At 39.7% G+C, this 9,189-nt stretch overlaps 1 long non-coding RNA gene across 1 annotated transcript in view; it reads left to right on the forward strand.

Moving 5' to 3' along the window:
• Positions 1-7,579, forward strand: part of LOC138434082 (uncharacterized) — a 76,752-nt gene extending 69,173 nt beyond the window's left edge. Inside the window, exon 3 of the long non-coding RNA XR_011254639.1 lies at positions 6,445-7,579. This is a non-coding gene — a long non-coding RNA (uncharacterized lncRNA). The remainder of the gene's footprint in view (positions 1-6,444) is intronic.
• The last annotated feature ends 1,610 nt before the right edge of the window (positions 7,580-9,189 follow it).

The following is a 9,189-nucleotide window of genomic DNA, read 5'->3' on the forward strand; positions in this document are numbered from 1 at the left end:
ATTCCAAAATCTGACAAAATTTGTGCCAAAAAAATAAAACTACCAGTTAATCTCATTATGATCATAAATTAAAATGTTCTAAATAAAATGTTAGGGAAAAGAACATAACAGCCCATTAATAAAATAATACATTATGACCATACAAATTTTCTTGCAATGTAAAGCCTCAACATGAGAAAATCAGCTAATGTAATCTATTATTTTAATAGAAATAAGCGTAAAGATCATATGATCATCTCTATATATGCAGAAAAATACTTTCACAAGATTTAACACTTGTTTATTAAAACAAAATGATGAATACTTTCTAAACAATATTATATACATATATACATTAGAGAATTTCTTGCTAAAATGACAGGGAAGGCAAACATTTCCACACCATTTTGGAAGCACTAGGCAATGAGTTTAGATAACATAAAGTAATTAGAACTATAAGAATTGAAATGAAGAAATAGAACTATATTTACTTGCAGATGTTGTTATTATACAGCTTGAGCCCCAAAAGAATCAATTGAAAAACTAAACAAAAATAATTTAGTAAACTAGCAGTTAATGAAATCATCATGCAAAAATTAAACAAAAATCAATTCCATAGGTAAATACATATTTAATGCTCAACAGAATTCTTTTTGCCAGGCCTCTCCAGTTTCTAGAAAAGCTCATTTTCTAGAAGAACTCTCAGAAAGTGCAGATGGGAACAATATTTATTTATACTTAAAGGTCAGTTTCAGTGGATATAAAATCCTTGGATCACATTTTCTTCTCTTAAGCAATCTCAATACATTACTCAGTTGTCTTCTGGTATAATCATTGCTGTTGAAAAGAGTGATATTGTTTTTTTCCCACTTTATAAGTGACTTGGTCTGTTTGCCCTCCCTTTTCTTTTTAAAATGCCCAGTAGTTTTACTAGGCAAAGTTTTGATGTTGACTGCATGATTTGATTTTTTTTTCCCCAAGTATACAAAATGCCCTCTAAATATGAAGAGTCAAGGGTTCTTCTATTTTAGGAAAGTTTCACTGAATTATAGATTGTTTGGTCACTCCCACTGCATGTATGATGAAACTTCTTAGCTTTTCTACTACATGTATTGTTTCCTCTCAAATTTTTACAATTTTTTTCTTTTCTGTTTCCTTTTAATTTTTTTCTTCCTATTAATCTTCTTTTATGGCATAATTATTTTCTCTTATGTTCCTTCTTGGAGAAGGTTCCTTCTGTGCTGTGCTTAGTCGCTCAGTCCCTTCCGACTCTTTGCAACCCTATGGACTGTAGTTTGCCAGCCTTCTCTGTCTATGGGGATTCTCCAGGCAAGAATACTGGAGTGGATTGTCCATGCCCTTCTCCAGGGAATCTTCTTAACCTAGAGATCGAACCCAGGTTTCCCCACACTGCAGATGGATTCTTTACCGTCTGAGCCACCAGGGAAATCTATGAATACTGGAATGGGTAGCCTATTCCTTCTTCAGGGGATCTTCCTGACCCAGGAATCAAACTGGGGTCTCCTGCATTGCGGGTGGATTGTTTTTTTACCAGCTGAGCTACCAGGCAAGGCTCTGTGTTCCTTCTAGTTGGTCTTAAGTCCTGACGTACTTCTTATGAGTTCTAATATTTCTTTTCTGTTGGCTCTTTTTTGTCCAGTCATCTCATTTATGAGGTTTTTAAAATTTTGATTTGTACTATTCTTTTATTGCTTCTATACTTTTCTTATCTTCTTTTAGCTTACTTTAAAATGTAATAAATACATTTGTATCCATCCACAAATTTCCAAATGTCTTTCTTATTTACAGCAATATTTTTCTGATCTTTGTTCACTTTCTGCTTATCATAACTATAGGAAATTCACTTATAATTGTCTTTTGTTGCTAGTGTGTAAGTGAGATGTGGTTTCCTGAATTTCTCAGGAGAGAAGGATGAAGAGTCTGTATAGTTTGACTAACTTTGTCACTCTGGGACTCTCTTTTGTCCTTATTATGAGGTGTTTCAAATATGACAACTTTTTGTACTTCCAGAGATCGGTCTACTGCCCCTTTCCCTCCCTCTCACTACTCTGCTCTTGCTGAGTCCACTGTTGGAATGTCCACCACTGATGTAACTCATTCTCTTTTTTTTAATGTTTATTTGGCTGCATCAGGTCTTAGTTGCTGCAAACAGGATATTTTTTGTCACTTGAGATCTTTCACTGTGACGTATAGGCTCAGTAGTTCCTGGGCAGCATATGGGATCTTAGTTTCCCAACTAGGGATCAAACCCACACTTCCTGCACTGCAAGGTGGATTCTTAACCATATGGCCACGAGGGAAGTCCCCTAATTCACTTCTTTTAGCATAGCCCATAGCTGAGGGCTCATCCTGCTGACTCTTGCACCCCAGACTATGGTGGAACTGCAGCTTCCTCCAAGATTTAGGTGTGACTCTCACTGGAACCTCTGGAATTCCATTTCATCTACTATCTTTATTAATAGGAGTGCTTCCTAAAGCCCGCTTGACTTTGTTCTCCAGAATGTCTGGTTCTGGGTGGCTGACCACACCATTGTAGTCATCTGGATATTTTTTATACAGTTCTTCCATGTATTCTTTCCATCTCTTCTTGTTCTCTTCAGCATCTACTAGGTCTCATTCTAGTAGAACTATTCAAAACCCTAAAGGACGATACCATCAAGGTGTTGCATTCAATATGTCAGCAAATCTGGAAGACCCAGCAGTGGCCACAGGACTGGAAAAGGTCAGTCCTCATCCCAATTCACAAGAAGGGTAGTACTAAAGAATGTGCTAACCATCAAACAATTGCATTCATCTCGCATGCTGGTAAGGTCATGCTTAAATTTTTGCATACTAGGACTCAGCATTATGTGAATTAAGAACTCTCAGATGACCAAGTTGGATTTAGAAAAGGAAGAGGAACTGAGATCAAATTGCCAACATTTGATGGATCATAGAGAAAGCTAGGGAATTAAAAAAAAAAATCTACCTCTGTTTCATCAATTATGCCAAAGCCTTTGACTGTGTGGATCATAATAAACTGTGGAAAGCAGTTAAAGAGTTGGGAATACCATACCATCTTACCTGTCTTCTGAGAAACCTGTATGAGGGTCAAGAAGCAACAGTTAGAACTCTGTATGGAACAACTGATTGGTTCAAATTGAGAAAGGAGTATGACAGGGCTGTTTACTGTCACGCTGTTTGTTCAGTCTATACACTGAGCACATGAGAAATATCAGTTTATATGAGTTACAAGCTGGAATCAAGATAAGAGGGAGAAACATCAACAACCTCAGATATGCAGATGATACCACTCTAATGGCAGAAAGTGAAGAGGAACTAAAGAGCCTCTTGATGAGGATGAAGGAAGAGAGTGAAAGAGCTGGCTTAAAACTAAAATTAAGATCACGGCATCCAGCCCCATTACTTCATGGCAAATAGAGGGAGAAAATGTGGAAATAGTGAAAAATTTCCTTTTCTTGTGCTCTAAAATCACTACGGTTGGTGACATGAAATCAGATGTTTGCTTCTTGGCAGGAATGTTAAAAAGCAGAGACATTACTCTGCCGACAAAGTCTGTACAGTCAAGGCTATGGTCTTCCCAGTGGTCACGTACATTTGTGAGAGCCTATAAAGAAGGCAGAGCACTGAAAAATGGATGCCTTTGAACTATGGTGCTGGAGAAGACTCCTGAGAGTCCCTTGGACTGCAAGGATTTCAAACCAGTCAATCTTAAGGGAAATCAACCCTGAATACTCACTGGAAGGACTGATGCTGAAGTTGAAACTCCAGGATTTTGCTCATCTGATGCAAACAACTGACTCATAGAAAAATCCCTGATGCTGGGAAAGATTGAGCACAGAAGGAGAAGAGGGTGTCAGAGGATGAGATAGCTGAATGACATCACTGATGCAATCGACATGAACTTTAAAAACTTCAGGAGATGGTGAGGGACAGGGAGGCCTGGCATGCTGCAATTCATGGGTCACCCAGAGTCAGACACAACAGGACAACTGAACAACTCACTGAAACCTCATTTTTGGTGGTCAGTTCTCTAGTTCTCTGTTAGGTCATTTTGTCTCTGTCCAGTGAGACCTTCCCTCTCTAAAATTTGGCCACTGGAGTTCTCAGCTCTCTTTAGTGCCTGCCTGCCCCGTGCTACTGGGGAGCTGAGGGAGGCAGATTGGGGTGGCAGTGGTGCAAGGCAATTTCCTTAGACCCTTGGTATTTGTTTATATCTGTCCTCATCGCTCTCAGGCTGTAAGAGTTTCTCTTGATGCACCACTCATTCTTCAACATTTGTGTTTTCACTCTGATTGGGGTCAGCAATAGAGCCCTTTAAGACAATTCCCTGTCCTCTCTAGTCTGACATTTATTTTCTCTGTGTGTGAATACTATGTTTTTTTGTGTGCGTTTATCCTTCTTTTTTTTTTTTTTTTTTTCTATTCTGAATGCTCCAAATTCTCAAACCTTGAGCTCAACACATGTTTGATCTTTCAAAAATCCTGGTTCTTGCAATGGAAAATCTGGCTTTTATTCCTGAAGTTTCCTGTGATTGCTCTTACTAGGCATTTAATAGTAATATTTAGAAATGTGTCTACCTGATTTTTTCTTGCTGTATCTCACTTCCCTCAAGAGCAGCATGTATAAAAAAACTGTCATTGTTGCTTAAATGCTTGGGAAGAGGGTAATGAATGTAAGTGTATCCTAGAGGTGGTAGCAGAAAATCGTCCCAAATCAGATCTGATCTGGGACAGAAGGTTTTTGTGATGTAATTCACAGTCTCCAGGGGGAAAAAAATTCCTGATAAAAATGTTGAAGCCATTTATTTCCCGAGGAACTTTAATGGGATTAAAAATCTAAGAGTCCAGTCATTTATGTACCCAAATGATGGCTGTCAGAAGTTTGGCAAATTTAGTAACTTTTAAAAAACCATTCTTGTAGATTTAAGTTTCAGTTCAGTTCAGTTCAGTCACTCAGTTGTGTCCGACTATTTGTGACCCCATGAATTGCAGCACGCCAGGCCTCCCTGTCCATCACCAACTCCCGGAGTTCACTCAAACTCATGTCCATTGAGTCGGTGATGCCATCCAGCCATCTCATCCTCGGTCGTCCCATTCTCCTAGTGCCCTCAATCCCTCCCAGAATTAGGGTCTTTTCCAATGAGTCAACTGTTCACATGAGGTGGCCAAAGTATTGGAATTTCAGCTTCAGCATCAGTCCTTCCAATGAACACCCAGGACTGATCTCCTTTAGGATGGGCTGGTTGGATGTCCTTGCAGTCCAAGGGACACTCAAGAGTCTTCTCCAACACCACAGTTCAAAAGCATCAATTCTTCAGTGCTCAGCTTTCTTCACCATCCAACTCTCACATCCATACATGACCACTGGAAAAACCATAGCCTTGACTAGACAGACCTTTGTTGGTCAAGTAATGTCTCTGCTTTTAAATATGCTATCCAGGTTTGTCATAACTTTCCTTCCAAAGAGTAAGCATCTTTTAATTTCATGGCTGCAATCACCATGTGCAGTGATTTTGGAGCCCCTCAAAATAAAATCAGCCACTGTTTCCACTGTTTCCCCATCTGTTTCCCATGAAGTGTTGGGACCAGATGCCATGATCTTTGTTTTCTGAATGTTGAGCTTTAAGCCAACTTTTTCCACTCTCTTCCTTCACTTTCATCAAGAGGTTTTTTAGTTCCTCTTCACTTTCTGCCATAAGGGTGGTGCCATCTGCATATCTGAGGGTATTGATATTTCTCCTGGCAATCTTGATTCCAGGTTGTTCTTCTTCCAGCCCAGTGTTTCTCATAATGTACTCTGCATATAAGTTAAATAAGCAGGGTGATAATATACAGATTTAAGTTTAGTGGTAATCTAACCCTTCCACGGGGCTTTCCTGGTAGCTCAGCTGGTAAAGAGTCCACCTGCAACACAGGAGACCCTGGTTTGGTTCCTGGGATGGGAAGATCCCCTGAAGAAGGGGTAGGCTACCCATTCCAATATTCTTGGGTTTCCCTGGTGATTCAGATCATAAATAATCTATCTGCAATGCAGGAGACCTGGGTTTGATCCCTGGGCCAGGAAGATCCCCTGGAGGAGGGCATGGCATCCCACTGCTGTGTTCTTACCTAGAGAATCCCCATGGACAGAGGAGCCTGGTAGGCTACATTCCATGGGATCACAAAGAGTCAGACACAGCTGAGCAACTTAGCACAGCACAGCAAACTCTTGGATCTCTACCAGAGGTAATTTTTTCCCTAGGGAACTTTTGGCAATGTCTGGGGATGTTTTTGTTTGTCTTACCCTGGTGGAGAGAGTGTCGAGTGTGTAGAGGTCAGCAATGCTACTAAACATGCTATAATGCACAGGACAGCTCCTAAACCCCCAAATAAAGAATTATCAGGTACAAAGAGTCCATAGTACTGAGCATGAGAAACACTGATCTAGCTATTCTCTCTTCAGGTAATCACGGTGGTGTGATCACTCACTTAGAGCCAGACATCCTGGAATGTGAGGTCAAGTGGGCCTTAGGAAGCATCACTATGAACAAAGCTAGTGGAGGTGATGGAATTCCAGTGGAGCTATTTCAAGTCCTGGAAGATGATGCTGTGAAAGTGCTGCACTCAATATGCCAGCAAATTTGGAAAACTCAGCAGTGGCCGCAGGACTGGAAAAGGTCAGTTTTCATTCCAATCCCAAAGAAAGGCAATGCCAAAGAATGCTCAAACTACCACACAATTGCACTCATCTCACACGCTAGTAAAGTAATGCTAAAAATTCTCTAAGCCAGGCTTCAGCAATATGTGAACCATGAATTTCCAGATGTTCAAGCTGGTTTTAGAAAAGGCAGAGGAACCAGAGATCAAATTGCCAACATCTGCTGGATCATGGAAAAAGCAAGAGAGTTCCAGAAAAACATCTATTTCTGCTTTATTGGCTATGCCAAAGCCTTTGACTGTGTGGATCACAATAAACTGTGGAAAATTCTGAAAGAGATGGGAATACCAGACCACCTGACCTGCCTGTTGAGAAACCTGTATGCAGATCAGGAAGCAACAGTCAGAACTGGACATGGAACAACAGACTGGTTCCAAATAGGAAAAGGAGTACGTCAAGGCTGTATATTGTCACCCTGCTTACTAACTTATATGCAGAGTACATCATGAGAAATGGAGGGGCTGGAAGAAACACAAGCTGGAATCAAGATTGTCAGGAGAAATATCAATAATCTCAGCTATGCAGATGACCCCACCCTTAAGTGAAGAGGAACTAAAGAACTTCTTGATGAAAATGAAAGTGGAGAGTGAAAAAGTTGACTTAAAGTTCAACATTCAATATACAATGGAGTAAAGACAATCTCTTTAACAAGTGGTGCTGGGAAAACTGGTCAACCACTTGTAAAAGAATGAAACTAGATCACTTTCTAACACCGCACACAAAAATAAACTCAAAATGGATTAAAGATCTAAATGTAAGATCAGAAACTATAAAACTCCTAGAGGAGAACATAGGCAAAACACTCTCAGACATAAATCACAGCAGGATCCTCTATGATCCACCTCCCAGAATTCTGGAAATAAAAGCAAAAATAAACAAATGGGATCTAATTAAAATTAAAAGCTTCTGCACAACAAAGGAAACTATAAGCAAGGTGAAAAGACAGCCTTCTGAATGGGAGAAAATAATAGCAAATGAAGCAACTGACAAACAACTAATCTCAAAAATATACAAGCAACTTATGCAGCTCAATTCCAGAAAAATAAACGACCCAATCAAAAAATGGGCCAAAGAACTAAATAGACATTTCTCCAAAGAAGACATACGGATGGCTAACAAACACATGAAAAGATGCTCAACATCACTTTAAGTATGTCTTGCCATTCCCTCCTGGCCTGAAGAGTTTCTATTGACAGATCAGCTGTTATCCTTATGGGAATCCCCTTGTGTGTTATTTGTTGTTTTTCCCTTGCTGCTTTTAATATTTGTTCTTTGTGTTTGATCTTTGTTAATTTGATTAATATGTGTCTTGGGGTGTTTCGCCTTGGGTTTATCCTATTTGGGACTCTCTGTGTTTCTTGGACTTGGGTGATTATTTCCTTCCCCATTTTAGGGAAGTTTTCAACTATTATCTCCTCAAGGATTTTCTCATGATCTTTCTTTCTGTCTTCTTCTTCTGGGACTCCTATAATTCGAATGTTGGAGCGTTTCATATTGTCCTGGAGGTCTCTGAGATTGTCCTCGTTTCTTTTAATTCGTTTTTCTTGTTTCCTCTCTGATTCATTTATTTCTACCATTCTATCTTCTATTTCACTAATCCTATCTTCTGCCTCCGTTATTCTACTAATTGTTGCTGGGCATACACACCGAGGAAACCAGAATTGAAAGAGACACATGTACCCCAATGTTCATCGCAGCACTGTTTATAATAGCCAGGACATGGAAACAACCTAGATGTCCATCACCAGATGAATGGATAAGAAAGCTGTGGTACATATACACAATGGAGTATTACTCAGCCGTTAAAAAGAATTCATTTGAATCAGTTCTGATGAGATGGATGAAACTGGAGCCGATTATACAGAGTGAAGTAAGCCAGAAAGAAAAACACCAATACAGTATACTAACACATATATATGGAATTTAGGAAGATGGCAATGACGACCCTGTATGCAAGACAGGGAAAGAGACACAGATGTGTATAACGGACTTTTGGACTCAGAGGGAGAGGGAGAGGGTGGGATGATTTGGGAGAATGGTATTCTAACATGTATACTATCATGTGAATTGAATCGCCAGTCTATGTCTGACACAGGATGCAGCATGCTTGGGGCTGGTGCATGGGGATGACCCAGAAAGATGTTATGGGGAGGGAGGTGGGAGGGGGGTTCATGTTTGGGAATGCATGTAAGAATTAAAGATTTTAAAATTTAAAAAATAAAAAACTAAAAAAAAAAAAAAAAGATGCTCAACATCACTCATTATTAGAGAAATGCAAATCAAAACCACAATGAGGTACCACTTCACACCAGTCAGAATGGCTGCAATCCAAAAATCTGCAAGCAATAAATGCTGGAGAGGGTGTGGAGAAAAGGGAACCCTCCTACACTGTTGGTGGGAATGCAAACTAGTACAGCCACTATGGAGAACAGTGTGGAGATTCCTTAAAAAATTGCAAATAGAACTACCTTATGACCCAGCAATCCCACT

Source organism: Ovis canadensis, chromosome 2 (genome assembly GCF_042477335.2).
Source record: "Ovis canadensis isolate MfBH-ARS-UI-01 breed Bighorn chromosome 2, ARS-UI_OviCan_v2, whole genome shotgun sequence".
In the NCBI taxonomy this organism is placed as follows: domain Eukaryota; kingdom Metazoa; phylum Chordata; class Mammalia; order Artiodactyla; family Bovidae; genus Ovis; species Ovis canadensis.